This window comes from Pan paniscus, chromosome 1 (genome assembly GCF_029289425.2).
Source record: "Pan paniscus chromosome 1, NHGRI_mPanPan1-v2.0_pri, whole genome shotgun sequence".
Lineage (NCBI taxonomy): Eukaryota > Metazoa > Chordata > Mammalia > Primates > Hominidae > Pan > Pan paniscus.
The window spans coordinates 104,682,517-104,701,328 of record NC_073249.2 but is presented as its reverse complement, the minus strand read 5'-3'; the positions used below and the strand labels follow the sequence as shown (position 1 = coordinate 104,701,328).

The following is an 18,812-nucleotide window of genomic DNA, read 5'->3' as shown; positions in this document are numbered from 1 at the left end:
TCACTGCAGACGTATATAGATAAAGGGTCAAAAAACAACACGTATGAATGACATTTAAGGAAAAAGAGATAACAGAAGAAAAGGGAAAAGGAGAGGTGGAGAATTTATTATATCATCTAAATATATGAAGGCCTTCTAAAGGGTCAATGCAGACATATTGCACCCAGATAAACAGAAGAAATGACATTATATTCTATATCACTTACGTTAGCAATTTTAAAATTCCTTGAGTCAGAAGCGTTAAACACTGGAATGACTAAGGTTACATTTGTTATGGAAATTTCTTAAATTTAGAAAGACCTCATACACACACCTGAAGGTAAAAAAAAATGTACTTAATCAGTGGGTTGCAACCAAGTTACTTGTCAGAATCACCTGTAAACCTTGAAAAAATATGGATTCTCAAACTTACCTTATCAGAATCCCTGGGTGCTGAGTCCAAGATCCACCCCAACAGACTTTGATGTAGCCAGGACACAGAGTTTTTTTCTACCATAATGGGAGAGGTAGGGAGGAGGATCACTAGGAATGGCAACACAGAGTGGGAACTAGATCAATGCAAATTTTGTGGGCAAAATAGAATTTCTGTGGGTGTGATATTTTTAAAATGTATTGTAAGGCTGCTCTGAACCATCCAAGCATATCCCACTGAATTTAAACATTCTCTAAAGGTCCTGAAGTCAGCCACTACAATCCAGGTGAACCAAAAGTTGCTCCTCTATGTCATAGAAGCCTACAGGAGAGGCAGTAGGGTGGGAATGGAGCAGAGAGATCCCAAGAAGTTATGGGTAAATATTTTTTAAATCTAAACATTCAGAAAAATAAGAGAGACTAGGAATCACTCTCCTCCTCCTCTCCACCACACCAAAAAAAAAGGAATAATAAGAAAGTGAAAGGAAAAATAGATTTAGGTTAAATTTCATCACCATCTGAAAGAAAATTACTCCGATTTTGTTTAAGCAAGAGAAGAATTCAGCTGAGAAATTATCTAGCAGGCAGCAAAATCAGGGAGTCACTTCCCATTGCAAAGCAAAAGAAAACAAGGAGCAAGAGGATGGTCCTGGATAGCTGTTTAGACAATCAGACATACTGCTAACATCTCCTTGCCTTAGAAACTCCGTGATGTTTAAATTAACAATTGGCCACAAGCCAAACACAGGAACACTCAAAAGTTTAGAAGGGTGTGCTGTAATTGGTACCTTAGCAAAACACAATAATAAAGAGGATTCAAGAAGCCTTCACTGTAGACTCTAAGAAGATTTAAGATTTGTACCAAGAAACAGGCTTCTAAATCTCTTCTACTGCATTAGTTTAGCATCTAAAGAACACCTGTCTAAAAATCAAAATATCTAAATCCTATCCTTTGAGTCAACTTGACTAACACTCAACTTGACTACCTAAAAGCTAGCTAATAATCGCAGCACCTCAGCAGAGCAGAGGTGGAGGGCATAGTTTTATGCACTGAGATCCTATAATAAAAGAAGCCCTATGTGTCAGAGTAATCCCATTTCTGACATCATATTATTTAATACTTAATTTTTCAAATCACTTTACAATCATATTTATTATTCCCTACAATTCTCTAAAGCAGATTATTCCTTTAGTCCTGCTTCATAGGTGAGGAGACTACATATCATGAAGATTAAGTATTTACCAAAACAAGTTAATGATAGACCAAGGATTATTACCCTCAGACTGTCTCATTGATTATACTCCTCTCTATCCTAAAGCTACACTTAAAGCTTTCACTCGAAGAAAAAGGAAAAGCAAAAACACCATCATATATGCTCTTTATTAAATGCTTCAGAAACAACAGCTCTGCTTCATCACTACAAAGCCTCCTGGTCCACTTCTGAAATTCTTAGTGACCTAGACGTGTACGAAATTTGAACTTTCCAAGAAGTATCCAGTTGGTGCTGAACAACCCAGTACTATTTTCGGGTGATAAATAACCTTGTTCTCTTTTTAAACATCTGCGATTGACATGTCGACTGACTGTTAACAATGAACAAAGACCATATTTTTCTGAAGCTCATCATCTTCCTAACCTTTTCTTTGAAAACAGATGTAGTTCATGTACTAGTTTTTTGGTGAAGGTAAAAATCTTTATTCAGATTAGGCTCAGAAAAAGAAGGGGCTGCTTTCCGTTCAACAAATATGCACAAGACACCATCCCACTGGGAGCATCAATCTCAGAAGCAGTAAAACACAGCCTCGGCCCTGAAAGGACTTTCTGAACACCTTTGGAGTGTCATCCGTTTAATATACATTATTTTAATTAATCCTATTAGCTGGATAATTTCATTCCCATTTTATTGGTGAGTTCATATAGCAGAGCTGGATTTGAATCCAGGATTACAGAGCAGGGCTCCAAAGCCCAAGTTATTTCCACTAAAGGGTCTGAAGAAATGTAGAATCTAAAAGTGTGGGTGGGATGGGGAAGATATGATTTGATTCCCTTTCCTTGGTCCAACCGTGTTAGAAACATCCAACCATAAAGAAGCTTTCTAAGGAAGCCCTTTGAATTAACGTATCCACTTTTTCTCACCCGCCCGTGCCCCACCCCCAGCCATGCCAAAGGAGCAGCAAATGCTGCTGCCAGGTTGGAGGAATTGGTGATCGTCACACCACATTCCTGGGTCTGGACACAGCCTGAAACAGCAGCAGAGCTCCGCGCCTCGGAAATAACAACAGCAGTTGAGATTTTTAAATCATGTGCCTCAGCATGCAGCCACACCAGTTGCCCTACTTCTCCTGCCTCCACCTTTCAAAGACGCGAGCAGCACACCCGGCTCCTCCGGACTTTCGGTGGGGTTGGAGTGTCAAAACTCAGGCGCGCCGCAAAACCCCGTCCCCATCCAAACCAAGCCCACACACCCGGCCCATGTGCCGCCCCCTGGCAAAGGCGAGGCTGGCTGCGAAGGTGCAGGCCGTTTGGCTTGGCGGCCCTGCCCCCGCTCTCCACGCCAGAATCTGGCATTCCTTCGCTCAGCCCCTCCGAGGCCCGCCGTCGGCTCTCGCTCGACCCCAGGAAACGCGGAACCTGAAGGGCAAAACTGCCCACCTCCCTGCACCCTGGCACTACGAAAAAGGAGTTTCTGAGACTTGCTGCCGGCCTCCCTCCTGCCGAGGAGGCGTGTGAGGGGTCCCGGGCCGCGGGGAGCAGAGGCGGCGGGGAACCCCGGGGGTTGGCGGGGCACCACGGGAGGGGCCCCCGGCGATGTCCAAACTCTTGGGAACCCAGCGAGTGGCCTCGCTCCGCGCCGGCGGCCGAGCCTGGCCTTCCCACACAGAGAAGGACCGAGGGGGAGAAGGGTCGCCCCAGGTGGCAGCCCCGGGCGCCGCGGACAGCGCCCCTCAGCCCGATACTCACCATGCGCGGGGGCCGCGCAGCACAGCCAGAGCGCCAGCAGCGCCCACAGCAGAGCGGGGCGCAGGGCGGGCATCTTCTCGGTCGCCTCCTCCGCCGCCGCCGCCGCCGCCGCCTGGGCAGATCCACATGGGGAGGGGGTCCCGATAGAGGAGCCCCACTCTCTCCTCCCCTCCTCCTGCTTCAAAGGCTCAGGCCCTGGCGCTACGCTCCGAAGCCCAGGCGCAAATGCCTTGACTCCCCGCGCCCCGAGTCCGCCGCTCCTCGGCCGCCGCCTCAGCCGCCGCCGGAAGTTTGGCTGAAACTTTCTCGGGTGTGCAACGAAGCAGCCTCGTGTGTCCTTCCGCCTCAGCCGCCTCCTCCCACCGCAAGCCCCGCCCCACTGTCGCCGCGGCCTCGGCCCAGCCGCCTTGGGCACCCAGGGGTTTCCCGCAGGAAGAAGCGCCGGCCCGAGCTCCGCGCGGAGGGATCTACTACGAGTCACTGGCAAGACCCTGTCAAAAAAAAAAAAAAAAAAAAAAACTTACCTAGAAATTTCAAATCTTCTGCTATGCTTGAGATAAGCAGGAAAATTCATATAGGAATGCTCACTGTATCACTCCCTTAAAATCTTCTTTTAAGCATTTTATGCTAGGAGGTATTACACTTCAATTCCTAAGTAGGTGTGTACTTTTTGTATATAATGATGTATGAAAGGGTTGACCTGCATGCACCAAGATGTCTCCCCAATTTAACAGTATCATAAATTCACAACTGTGTAATTATCAAACCACAGTATTATTGGATGAGTCTCAGTGCTTTAGTCACTAAAATGGTTATGCAATTTTGAATATTTATTGACGTTGTTCTCAGGGACTGTTGAATTGTTTTTACTCACATTCTTATATTCTTCCTTCATGATTAGCCAAGACATTCTTGACAGCAAGATTCAGGCATACAGAAAGTTTCTACTTCAAAATATGGAAAATCTTCTTACCATCTAGGTGCAGATCATATCTAAGTCCCCCGAAGAAAAAGAAAATGGAAACTTTTCTTACTAAGTGGAATTCAAAATGGTTAACTAAGTATGAGAGAGGGGACATCAAAAGTAAGGAAGAGAAATCCCATTATAAAAAGTGTGCACAGGCCAGGCACAATGACTCACACCTGTAATCCCAGCACTTTGGGAGGCCAAGACGGGAGGATCGCTTGAGGCTAGGAGTTCAAGACCAGCCTGGGCAACATGTTGAAACCCTAACTCTACAAAAAATACAAAAATTAGCTGGGCATGGTGGTGCACGCCTATGGTTCCAGCCACTCAGGAGTGTGAGGTGGAAGAATCACCTGTGCCTGAGAAGTCAAGACTGCAGTAAGCCGTGATCACACCACTCCACCACTCCAGTCTGGGTGACAAAGTGAGACCCTGTCTCCAAAAAAAAAAAAAAAAAAATGCATTAAAAATCTCCTTCTAAGTAAGTAATTCATTGGGAGATAATTAATGGCTGGAAACAGGTATTTATAATGGAAGCATACATGGCCTTAACGATAGGGTTTGCTTCTGAAAACACTCTAATTAAAAAGGGGAAGAGTAATTTTATAGGAAAGTACAAATCAGTGGTGTGTATGTCTACCAGTGTGTGCAAAGAGACAGAGGTGGTAATTGCTGGACTCAGACCAGGTATCAGCAACAACTAAACATAATGACCTTATAAATATGCAGATAGGATTTCTGACAAAGCTAAAAGTACATCATTATTATTATTCATCAATGTGGAATGGAATGTGAAATTGGAATCAGCAGGTGAGGGGTGGTTGTACCTGAATATCCTGGATACCAACTTGTTTTTGTTTTTAATCATTCTAATCTCTGTTAAGAATAATGTCACATGACTACTTTATCCTCTTTCTCAGACCACTGATCCAACCATTTTTCTTTCACACTTTTGCCTCCTTTCCTCTTATACCAGGTACTAACAGTCTAAGCAGAAAAAGAAGAACAGATGGTGGTAAGACCTAGAATGTTTACCCCATTAAGATCTATATCTGAATCCAGAAGGAACACCTCATTGCCGAGAAGAGCCCTGCAGACAGTTCACACCTCTGTTTCTTTTGCAAGATATAGCTACCTCAAAAAATCCTTTCTTGATCAAACTCTTATGGCCTGGAATCCTTGCTTTTCTGCTGATGACTGTCATTTTAGAGTACTTACTAAAGACAATGGTTGGGGAAATAGATATTTTAAAAATAAGGGAAGAAGTGGGTAGGGTAAACCCAGGCTTACTTATGTAAACTCTGAGTGCTGAAGTTAGAAGACAACCTTTAAGATTAAAACAAAAACAAAAACAAAAACAAAAAAAAAACGGCAAAGTTAGAACACACAAAAGATAGTATAGTTCCTTACCCATCCACCACTTGGTTTTGAGGAGAAAAGGGAAGTAAGAAGAGTTGAAGAGAAGAAAAACAGAACAGAAGAGTGGGAAAGGAAGATGAAAGGGTGCTCTGGAGTACTATGCACCTGTTTAGACGTGGGGAAGTAGCACAAACACTAGCAAAAGAAGAACCACCATGGAGTTCCTCCTTGCACATCTCTCTCCCCTCCTGAAGGCCTAGGGTGAGCCCACAGCATTGTTCCAGCAGTGAGGGAGTCTTCACTGCCCCCTGAGACTCTCTCACGGCTCTTAAGATACCTCCCTGAAGTCTCTCCAAAGAATTCAATGTGCCCCTAGTCTAAATCAGTTTCCTCCATCATAAATACTCATAGATGACGCAACAATAAAGCGTTAATAACGATAACGGCAACTTTGTGTGTCAAACATTGTATTAAGCACTTTACCTGCTTTATTGTTTGTAATGCTTCAACAGCTTATGAGTGGGTATTATTATTTCTACTTCACAGTGCAGAAAATGAAACCTGAGTAAGTTGTCTTAGATCACACAGCTGCTAAGCAGTGGCACAGGGATTTAAGCCCAGGTCCATCTGATCAACTCCGATGGCACATAATTGACCTCTGCATTGTCCCGCCTGCCCATAGGTCACTGCCTCAGTGATCCAGTCCCATCTGTTGTTTAGATAACTGAATAAGTTATCCTCGAATCATTTATTGTAAGCCTAGTCTCTCAAGTTTACTGTGAGTCAAGGGCTAGGTCATATACCTCTTTTGTGCTCTTCTATATCGTGGCATCCAACCTCTTGCTTGTCAGCTTCCAACTCTGGATCAACTTAAGGACTTCTTTTCCTGGCATCTGCCCCTTATATGGGAGGTGTTCATACAATTCTACTGATTGTTTTCACCTTACAACTTTTTATTTTGAAATACTCTCTTCTAAGTGTTCCTAGTAAATTTTTTAAAGCCAGCAAGGAAAAAAAATTCTATTTATTGCCAACTAATTATAAACATTAAAACATCAATTTAAAATTTAAAGGAAAAATGACCTATAATACCACCACTAATAGCATTTTCATGTGTTTTATTCATTTGTTCTTCATATGTATGTTCTTACAGAGTTGTAATCAAGACATACATATAGTTTTGTTTTGTTTTGTTTTTTTAAGATGGAGTCTTGCTCTGTCGCCCAGGCTGGAGTGCAGTGGTGCAATCTCGGCTCACTGCAACCCCCACCTCCCAGGTTCAAGTGACTCTCCTGCCTCAGCCTCCCTAGTAGCTGGGATTACAGGCGCACGTGACTATGCCTGGCTAATTTTTGTATTTTTAGTAGAGACAGGGTTTCACCATGTTGACCAGGCTGGTCTCGAACTCCTGACCTTAGGTGATCCACCTGCCTTGGCCTCCCAAAATGCTGGGATTACAGGCATGAGCCACCATACCTGGCCGACATACATATAGTTTTTATCCAGATTTCTTAGGCAATTCATATACCATAAATATTTTCCTTTGTTGTACATAGTTGCCATACATAGCATTGTTATTATCTGCAAAATATTCCAGCCTTAATTAATATATAGAGCTAGAATACTTTCTATATTAGTATTGGGATCTGTATCCAGAAGTTGTCCATCTTATTTCAAAGACAGCCTTTGGGGACAATCCCTCCATACTTCTTTTATTGCCAATCACAATTGGATGAATAAGTGGACTCTTTCTTTGTCTTGAATCAGGGAGATGGATCAGCCCAAAAGAATCCCCTGCTGTTGTTCTCCAATCCCCTCCCTAGCATTTACAAGTCTTCACCTCTCTGCTGTAGCCTCTTTCCTTCTTTCTGTTCCCCATTTTCTTCCCAGCAAAAGGCTTCACTTCCTACTTCACTAAAGACATCTCCTAGTTCAAATATCACCTCCCCTGCAAAACCTTCCCTAGCCCTCACCATTTCTACACTGACAGGCCATCTAAGGACTCCCTACCATCTCCCATCTCAACCTCACAACTCATCACTTATGTACCCACCTTTACTTCCTTGTGTTGTATCTCAGAAAAAAAGAGTCTTTCCTTCTTTCAATGCTAATTCTTCAGCATTGGCCATTGATTTAATTCCCTTCTGCCTTCTCCAGGACCATTTTGCATTCAATACCCACTGATTCCCACTGTCTCATCATTCATCTTTCCCTCTCTACTGGCTTAATCCCTCAGCCAACAGTTTTCTTCCAGACACACACACACACACACACACACACACACACATTTTCTATTGTATTTCTATTTCAAATTTATCTTTCACTTCCAAACCTCTTAAAACAGTGGTTTGTCCCTTGCTGTTTTTATTTCTGCAATTTATTACAGCTTCCTCTTCTTACATTTATTGAACACTTAAGATGTAAAAACAATATGGAAATAGAGATCGATAAAGCAGTCCCTACTCCCGAAGAGCTTCTAGTTAGTAGGGAAGATAGTAAACCAAATCAACACAACAAATAAAATACATTTTATGACATAAATATGTGCACAAGTATCCATGGGGGGCTGCCTGGAGGAAATTGGAGAGACTTCCTAGGGAGGTGACATTTGAGTTAGGCCTTGAACAATGAGTTCAACATTACCAGGCAGAGACTGTACATATATTGCACATGACTGACAGGAACAATTTATGCAGATAACTGAGAAACCATATTAATGATTACTTAGGAAATATCAAATAATTCAGGTGTCATCAGAGTAAGGAACGTCTGGGGAAGAGATGAAGAGTCATTTAGGCTAGTTGTTCTCAAACTTTAGCATTTATCAGAATCATCCAGAAGACTTGTAAAAATGCCAATTGCTAGGCTTCATTCCCAAAGTTTTGAAAGGGGTGTGGGTTGAGCCAGATAATTTACATTTATAACATTCTCAAGTGATGCCAGTGCTGCTGATCTAGGGACCACACTTTGAGAACCACTGGCTTAGTAATCCAGCTTCTGCTTCAGTCGTTATAGTGAAATTACTTTTAGATGTCACCAAAGATCTCCAACTGTCAAATGCAATGAACTCATTCTCAGTCTTCATTTTCCTTGATGAGTTTGCAGCATTTGACATCATTGGCAATTTCAGTGAGCTCTTAACTGTCTCCCAGCTTTTAGCCTCTCTTTTAGTCCATTCAGTACTCTGAAGCCCACAGGATTGTCCAAAATACAAGTATAAACCCATCACTTCATACTTAAAACTCACCAATGGCTCCCCATTCTCTACAGTTAGAGCCCAAACTGGACAGACTGGCATGGAAAATCGTTGGCATTCCGACCACATTTACCTCTCCCCCTGCTGCTGCCCAGGATTGCATAGCCTTTGTTCCAGGCACATCAAGCTACCAGCCAGTCCCCAGACATGCTGTGGGCTCATGTCCTCTTCACCTTCATATGTGCACTTCCCTTTGCCTATAATGCCCTTGCTGCCTCCCCTCCCCTATCCCATCCTCCCCTGGATCCATAGTGATATAGTTGACCCATAGTGATATATGGTTTGGATGTGTGTCCCCTCCAAATCTCATGTTGAAATGTGATCCCCAATGTTGGAGGTGGGGCCCAATGGGAGGTGTTGGATCTTGAGGGCAGATCCCTCATGGATGGCTTAGCGCCATCCCCTTGGTGATAAGCAAGTTCTCACTCTTTTAGTTCACAGTAGACCTGGTTGTTTACAAGGAGCCTGACACCCCCCGCTCTCTTGCTCCCTCTCTTGCCATATGACACACTGGCTCCCCTTTGCCTTCCAGCATGAATGTAAGCTTCCCAAGGCCCTCACCAGAAGCAGATGCCAGCACTCTGCTTCACCTACAGCCTGCAGAACTGTGAGCCAAACATACCTCTTTTTTTCTTTTTTTCTTTTCTTTCGTGACAAATTCTTGCTCTGTTTCCCAGTCTGGAGTGCCCTGGTGCAAGCTCCGCTCACTGCAACCTCTGCCTCCCAGGTTCAAACAATTCTCATCCCTCAGCCTCCTGGGTAAGTGGGATTACAGGCTTGTGCCACCACACCCAGCTAATTTTTCTATGTTTAGTAGAGACAGGCTCTTGCCATGTTGGGGAGGCTGGTCTCAAACTCCTGACCTCAAGTGATCCACCCGCTTCAGCCTCCCAAAGTTCTGGGATAATAGATGTGAGCCACCAGTCCTGGCCAAAATAAACCCCTTTTCCCCTTAAATTACCCAGTCTCAGGTATTCCTTTATAGCAATGCAAAATGGACCAACACCTATGGAATTTTGGGTGAAGGCCTAGCTCCAATGTCATCTTCTCTCCAAAGCCTTCCTCAGCTTCCTGGCTCCTTTCCCTGAGGTCCTCCACGGTTGGTTTCTATGTATTATATATACCACTTAACAACTAGTTGAACATGTGATTACTATATGGGGACTTGCTTCAGTCTCTGAATCTTACTCTGAATCTATCTTGTTATTTTTGTTATTCTCATAAAAGTCTTTCAATATAGGTGTATTGAATGAATGTTGGGAACATAGTACACATTTGATAAATAATGATTTGAGTAGGCACTTGCTGCTTACCCAGTGGAACAGGCAAGCAGGCAAAGAGGAGGAGGAGGACACAAAGATAAACTATGTTAATGAGCAAGAATCAAATGTGCCACCTCACAGCCTCCTGACTCCCTGCCTTAGAGGGTGAACCACAGGCACCCTCTTCCCATGATTCCCTCTTCTTTGATGACACAGTGATTTGTCAGCTCTGTGGACTGGAGAGTTATGCAGCTGCCTTTCTCGCTTTCAACAAAGTACTTGCTGGAGGACTTATCCAAAGCTGAGAAGCAACACCTGTGGGGACTGGGCAGGAAACACTTTAGTAGTTTGTCTTGGTGCATGCACCACAAGCAGACAGCCATTTGCCTTCCATTTAGTTTCTGCAACTGAAGGAATACTGGGGGATTCTCTGCCGCCAGGAAGAAGAGAGCCGCCACCCCCCCCACCATCCATTCTTCCTCTCTCTCTCTTCCTTAGTCTTACCCCTGCACATTCTGATTGTTGTGGTGACCAGATCCTGCGGAAATAAAACAGGCCTGAGTTCCTATGTGGCTGGGCTGTATCCTCCTCCTTCTCTAATAAAGCTGTGACGTTAAGGAAGCCCTATCAACTAATGAGCTCAGAATGCCCATGCCTTTTGTCACCTAGCCTTTCCCCATCTCTATGCAAATGGCTACTAGAACAGCCATTTATAAAGTGACAACTATGTGTTGGGTGTTTTGCATACATGATCTCATTAGATCCATACAACATTCCTGCAAGAAAGATATCTTTATCTCCATTTAACAAATAAAGATACTGATGCTCAAAGAAGTCAAATAACTTATCCAATGTTGACAAGCTAACAAGTGGTAGGGGTCAGATTTGAACCTATGTTGCAACCATTTTAGAGTCCTATATGTTTTCCATTATTTATATCATCTTGAAGAACTAAAAAAGGTGAAAGTTACAGAGTCAGCCAATGTCATAGCAGGAATTAAATTCAAGGTGTTCTGATTTCCAGGGCAGCCTACAAATATCCACCATATTGAAAGAACTGTTTGAATGGATATGTTTAATGTTCCAAGAATTTATGAAACTTAAAAATATATGTTGATACTACAGTTTGAAAAGGACCCAGAATTGGAAAAGCTGCTTGTTCATGAGTGTCCCTTGTCTCTACTGTCCTGTAGTCAGTGCCCCCTCAAAGTTGGATGCATCTGAGTGGAGATGCTTTTCTGTCACCTAAAGTCACACATTTACCTTTGATCCAGACCCTCCCCAGAAGCAATGCTTTTGAAATCTCTTCTCCTCTTCTTTTTGTTTGACAAAATATAAATGATAGTTTATTTCTAGAACGATGCCAAATTCAATAAAGCAATGATGGAGTTGTGTTTTGTTTTCTGGTCAAGTTGACACCATAAAGTGGGTTTTCCTGAATATTTCCCTGTTCCACTGGTGTTCTTGGCATTGTGAATAAACAGAGCTGGTGATAACATCCATCATAGAGTTAAGCACATTGAGTGGGTGATAAAGTCAACAAGAAGCTGAAACAAGAATTACCACGGATAAGCTGCCAAGAGTTGGCTGTAGATTCTAAGTGGACACTGTGGCTCATTCATCTTCGCCCTTCAGCTTTCCACCCCAACATCATCCCTGCCTCAGCACTCATGACAAGAGTAGGAAAGTAGGAGAGAAGGAAAGCACAGGGATCAAGTACAGGGGACAAATACATAGCATTGATCTGCCTGAGATAAAATTTAAAGACGCAGTAGTAAATTCTTAATGAGTACTGAGAGAGAACAAAGAAAAATGTTGTGGGTTTTGTTGTTGTTGTTGTTGTTGTTGTTTTTTGAGACAGAGTCTCCCCCTGTCGCCCAGGTTGGAGTGCAGTGGAGCGATCTCGGCTCACTGCAAGCTCCGCCTCCCAGGTTCATGCCATTCTCCTGCCTCAGCCTCCCGAGTAGCTGGGACTACAGGCACCCGTCAACACACCTGGCTAATTTTTTGTATTTTTAGTAGAGGCGGGGTTTCACCATTTTAGCCAGGATAGTCTCGATCTCCTGACCTTGTGATCTGCCCACCTCGGCCTCCCAAAGTGCTGGTATTACAGGTGTGAGCCACCGCACCTGGCCGAAAAACACTTTTTAAGTCAAAATGAACCAACTAACAAACAAAAGTCATATTCCAGAATTGCAAGTAGACACAAATGATCACTGGGCTTCTTTTAAGCAACATTCTGTTTTCTTGTCCTAACCTATCTCAAGCTAAGGAAATTCTAGGGTCTATTGTTCAAAGACTTGAAATGTTTTCCTTGGATTATTCCCACTCTTATATTTTTCTTGCCTCTTTCCAAAAGTGCGTTAAAAATGTCCAGGTTTTTTAACTCATTAAGATGCTCATCAAGCATCTTAATGAGTTAGTCACGATTACAGCTGCATCTTTTAAATTACTCAAACTATTGAAAGGCTGCCATGAAAGGAGCTTCTACAAACAAAATCTGGGCTGTGTTTCTCATTATCTTATGTTGCAAAAAGTGAATGAGGAGTTACTTCCAAAACAGTAATTAGCATAAAGGCTGCTGAAGCAGAGGAGAGATAGGTGCGCTACTGTCTCAATGGAAAATGTCGCTGTTTTTTCTGCAAGGAATATGTACATTACTACTAAAGGAGAAGCTCTTTGCTAACAAATGTGAAAGGGTTTCACACAGTTCATGGCACATAATAAGTGCTCATAATTTGTTTGCTTCATCGGAATTCTCTCTGTAGTCTACTTCTCAGTCAAATAATCAACTGTGACTACCTCCATTTCCTCACAATCCAGTCTCCTTATGTTCCTTCTGTTACAGGAATTGCAGCCTCATCACCTATCACAATATTTCTCAACCCTTTTCTTTTCATTATTGCCTTCCTAAGGAGGCTTTTCAGATGTTTTTAAAAATTGCTCTCCTCTATCAAATTTTGGTACCATAGTGTGATGGTTAATTTTGTGTGTCAACTTTAGCGGGCTACGGATTGCTGAGATCACTGGTAAAACATTATTTGTGGGTGTGTCTGGGAGGGTGTTCTTGGAAAAGGTTAGCATTTGAATTGGTAGAGTAAGTAAAAGATCACCCTTGGCAGTGTGAGTGGGCATCATGCAATCCCTTGAAGGCCTGAATAAAACAGAGAGGTGGAGGAAGCACAAGTTCACTCTCTCTTCTGGAGCTGGGACATCCATCTCCTCCTGCCCTTGGATATCAGTAGTGTTTCTGGTTTTGGGGCCTTTGGACTTGGACTGGGACCTACAGGACTGGCTCTCCTGGTTCTCAGGCCTTCTGGCTTGGACTGGAGTTATAATACACCACTGACTTTCCTGGGCTTCCAATTTGCAGACAGCTGATCATGGGACTTCACAGGTTCCACAATTGCATGAGCCAATCTCTCGTAATAAATCTATTTCTGTGTATCTATATATAATATATGCTATCAGTTCTGTTTCTCTGGAGAGCCCTAATACACGCAGATATATTGTGATATCAGTTTATGCATTGTATGTATATCTGCACTTTGTACATTTAAAAAATTAAGTTGTTTTTTATCCCCCAAGATCAATTCTCACTCCCATTGAGAATGTGCAACCTATCAGACCACAGCAGACTGATTCAGGACACAGCAGAAGCAGATCACAGAAATAGATGCTAGACAATTGATTTGGGCAAAAATCAGTGCAGATGTATCATCTCATGAAATCCTCATGACAAAATAATGAGGTGGAGCTATTATTGTTCCCCTTTTGCAAATGTGGAAACTAAGTTTTAGAGTAGGTAATCTGCCTACAAGTTTACACAGCTAGACTGTGCAGAGATGGGATTCTGAGGCTTGCTCAACTCTGAAGCAAATGTCCAACCCGCTCTACTTGGCTGCTGACCATGAACACACTTCATGAACTCTGAAGTACGAACAAGGTACACAGAGTGTAAGATTTAGTCCTTGTCCTTAAGTCTAAATTTAAAATATGTTTATCTATAAAGCGTATTTTTCTGTTTTTGTTTTTTGTTTTTGTTTTTGTTTTTGTTTGAGATTGAGTCTCGCTGTGTCAGCCAGGCTGGAGTGCAGTGGCATGATCTCAGCTCACTGCAACATCCGCCTCCCGGGTTCAAGCAATTCTCTGCCTCAGCCTCCTGAGTAGCTGGGATTACAGGCGCCCGCCACCACACCCAGCTAATTTTTTTGTTGTTTTTATTTTTAGTAGAGATGGGGTTTCACCATATTGGCAAGGCTGGTCTTGAACCCCTGACATCATCATCCACCTACCTCAACCTCCCAAAGTGCTGGGATTACAGGTGTGAGCCACCATGCCCAGCCTATCTATAAAGTGTAAAAGTCCAACAAAGTAGGATTTGGTTAGAATGAAAAGGTGGAGAAAGAACTTCAATGTTAGTTTCCTTATCTTTAGTCCCTTACAACGGTATATGATTACTGGAAAGAGCACTCGGTTAGCAAGAAGAAAACCAGTTCTGTCCCATACTTGCTCTCAACTTTAGGCACTTCATTTAAGCTGTTTACTCATCTATTAGGGGTCCTAATGAATGAGCTCTAGAGGGTCTTTTTGCCTGACAATCCTCAAACTCCATTCTCAAAACTTCCTGCAATCGGGAGTCTCCCTCCCCTCCATGGAGAGGGCGGGACAGAGGCATGTAGACAGGGAGGCGATCCTCAGGTCAGCTAGGGCTTACTCAAACAAGGTCCTGTGGGGGCAACAGGGAGAGTGGATGGGGACTCAAGCCAGAGCCCTGGTGGGACGGGCCGGTAATTATAAGGAAACATTGCAGAGAAAGTTTCTGTTGTGGTTGTTCCCTTTGTTTACTTTAGGCAGTTCTGTCATTTTTTAACTGACCCTTCCCAGATGAGATAGTCAGTTTTCAGCTGGGTAAAGTCAGGGCCTTGCAACTGATGGGGTATTTGAATCCTCTGTGGCTCAGTTGATGGAGGGAGGCCAGGGCAGCTGAAACTCCCCCGCCCTTTCAGGGAAGTGAAGCTGGGGCTACAAACTTGCTGACAGTGGCTGGTGGCCTGTAAACCCAAACATCCTCCTCTCCTCCGTCTCGGTGTAGCAATGTGAAAAAAACAAAGCCACGAGCTTTCCAGAGCAGGGGAAGGCTCTAGCCAGATTCCCTTCCAGCTACTCCCTCCTGCACTTCGGCCCACAGCCACATGGTACAAGGTTATAGTTACAGTTGAAAACTGCTGACGTCTACTTTTTGGTTGTTGTACAAATAATAATTAATAAAACACATACAAAAAAACACACTTTTCTTCATGGCTAAATATTCACATAGTTGATTCAAACCTAAATATGCATACTTGCTTTTCTTTTCCTGTTTTCTTAAGTTTGAATAATAGTCATGTAGCTGTTTAAGAATCAGACAGAAGGAAAACTCATCTCCTTAGTACTTTTCTTAAATTGTCCAGTTTCTTTTGGCCTCTGAATACCAGAGTCTTTTATGTGTAAGATTAGAAACATCTGGCCAGCCTATCTGAGTAAGGCTGAGCTAAAGTGGGATGAAACTAGGTAGAATGGCCTGCCTTTCTGAATTATAGAATTTTAAGCATTGATGGGACTCAAACTTACTAAATTCTACCTCTTCATTTTGCAGATGAAAAGACAGTCCCAAGAGGTTAGGATTTGCTTAATGTCACACAGCCTGTATCAGAGGTGAACCCAGAACCCAGGTCTCCATGCTCCTAGTCTGGCACTGTTTTTATATATATATCCATGCTTAGAGAGGACTTGTGTATTAAAATTTTTTTATAAAAGTGCATCATCCCTGTCTTTGAAACACCCAATTATTTTGCAGTTCTTACCCACTGTGTATATATTCTTTAGGAGAAGAGAGAGAGTTAACGTTCATAGAACACCTATTATATGCCAGGTTTTTCCTACATCTTCTCATTTAATTTTCACCATGCTATGAAGGAGGTATTATTCTACCTGTTCCACAGATGATAAAACTGAGAGGTTAGGTACACTTGCCGAAGTTCACATAACTAGGAAGTAGTGGACTCAGGATTCAAATCCAGATCTCTCTCATCTGCAGCTCCCAGACTGTGCTACACCACATTGCCACAGCCACTGTGCACATCACAGCTTACAGTAACTTACTTTCCACTTTTCAAATTATGACCCAATTTTCATAATCACTACTTTTGTGGATGTATTCACTCATTCAGTAAATTATTTATTAAGCAGCTACTCTGTGCCAGGAATAGACAAGACACTGAGGATATAGTAGTGAGCAAAATACATAAATCCTTGCTCTCATAGAGCATGGGCTGCAGGGGGAGGAATAGACAACAGCCCAGAAAAATAAGTCAGGTAAAATGATAAGCGTTGGAAGAATAAAGCAAGGAAGAACAGGATAGAATCAGCGAGACTCCGTGGGCGTAGGACCCTCCGAGCCAGGTGCGGGATACAATCTTGTGGTGCGCCGTTTTTTAAGCCGGTCCGAAAAGCTCAATATTCGGGTGGGAGTGACCCGCTTTTCCAGCTCCAGTCAGCCCGGTCAAGCATGACAGCAACTCAAACTCGGCAAACTTCCAAGACGTGGAGGACATGCCTGACAGATGTGCCTTGGAAGCGTCTGAGAGTCCAGGTGAGCCAAGGTATCATTCATGGATAGCAAAGGTCTGCCCCTGCAAGGTGTCTTAAATGGAATCTCATCAGTAGGAGCTGAATTTGGACAAATTAAGAAATCCAAAAGATGCCATTTGTTTATCACTATATAAAAGCATTGTTGTTATTGGTCAAGTTATTAGGCTGTAGTGGATTTGCTAATACTTTAGCCAACATGTATTAAAGTGATTTTAATACATGCTGATTGCAATGCAATACATACTGATTGAAAATATTCATATTCATCTAATTTTAGAAAAATATTGCCTAGATCATTCTCTATTCCTGTTTCTTACTTTTTATGTTAATATTTCCAACAGGGAATGCCAGTCCACAGACACAAATTTAATACTGCTTTAAATTTTCTCCTATCCTTTTAGTCCCTGAATTATATAATAAACAATGTTAAAACCAATGTAGTACACAATACTTACAAATTTAATACTGCTTCAAGGTATTTAATCTAAAATTTTACCAACTTTGATTTGTCTGGTTAGGATATTTTGTTTTAGTGGATATGCTTTAATTCGGATCAATTACTTCAGTAAATCTCATCCCTAAGCATGAAATGTTGTCAACAAATACCCAGTTCCATTTAGTTATCAATTAGCCCAAATAAGTGATACAAAGTATAACAGTGACCAACCTGGTACTGTTGCGTTAATTTGAACTTCTAATGACATTAGCCTCAAGGCTAATGTCTTTAGCTAAAGGTTGATCTTGTTGGCCATATAGATGTGAACTAGGGAAGGGGAATCAACTTACAGCATATCACAATTGATCCTTATTAAGTATAAACTCTTGTAGGTCTTTTCCCAGAAAGAAGCTTGACTAGCAGGAATTCTAAAACTGAAATATATCAAACAGCATAAATAGGAATAGACATAAAGTGCTCTTCTATTAAAGCGTTTGGTGATCTATTTACTATGATTTATATTGTACAGTTCCTCGATTTACAGAAAATCATCAAAATTATTAATCTACATATCTTATGTATATAAATATTGCCTAATCCATAGAAAAAAGGATATAAAGTATTAAATATGTGATATATAGCTATATCTATCTATGTATCTAATAGGGAAGTTCAAGTCACTTCAATTGAAGAAACATATCTCTGAGCATAGGAGCAGCCTCAGGTCCTATGGTGGGATCCAGTGGACAGGAGAGGGGGAAATTAGAAAAGAGAACTATATCATTGAAAAAGGGATATAAAGCATTAAATATATGATATATAGCTATATCTATGTATGTATCTAACAGAGAAGTTCAAGTCACTTCAATTAAAGAAACATTTTTGAGCATGGGACCAGCCTCAGGTCTTATGCTGGGATGCAGTAGACAGGAGATGGGGAAATTAGAAAAGAGAACTGTGTAATTGAAATGACAAGGGCTGCACCCTTAAGGAACTTATAATTAATGATGATCTGAATAAACATACCAGGATAAAGATGTCAAATGAGTGTGACTCCCTTAAAGTAAATTAAAGTGTGCATTCTTTGTTTCCTAAAATATGATTTTACTGCTTGAAATTACATTTGAGTTGAACTTTAGAAACTAACATAGCGTTAATATGAATAATCATGGAAAATTATTATCCTTTGAAAACTGATAAATATATTCCCCCTCCTTTAGAAACAGTCAAAAGCCACTTCAAACAAGTTTCAAAATAAAGGAAGGTAGCAAGTTAGGCGATGGATTATATTTTCTTGCTTGTTGTATACCAGTTGTCAAGGACATTATAAGGACTCCCAAAAGCATTTTGAAGGATGGCAATATCAAATAAGTGTATGTCCTCTCAAATGAGGCATTTTTAATTGTTAAAACCTATTTGGACCCTCAGGTTATGATATGTTTATGAAAAATAAGCTTCATTATTTTTATCGCTACATCCTATTATTGCCTTTTAGAAACAAGAATAACAATAGGTTTTAATAGTTG

At 42.0% G+C, this 18,812-nt stretch overlaps 1 pseudogene; it reads right to left on the bottom strand.

The window, feature by feature from the left end:
• Window positions 1-1,536: 1,536 nt before the first annotated feature.
• Window positions 1,537-6,378, bottom strand: LOC134730734 (uncharacterized; annotated as a pseudogene).
• Window positions 6,379-18,812: the final 12,434 nt, after the last annotated feature.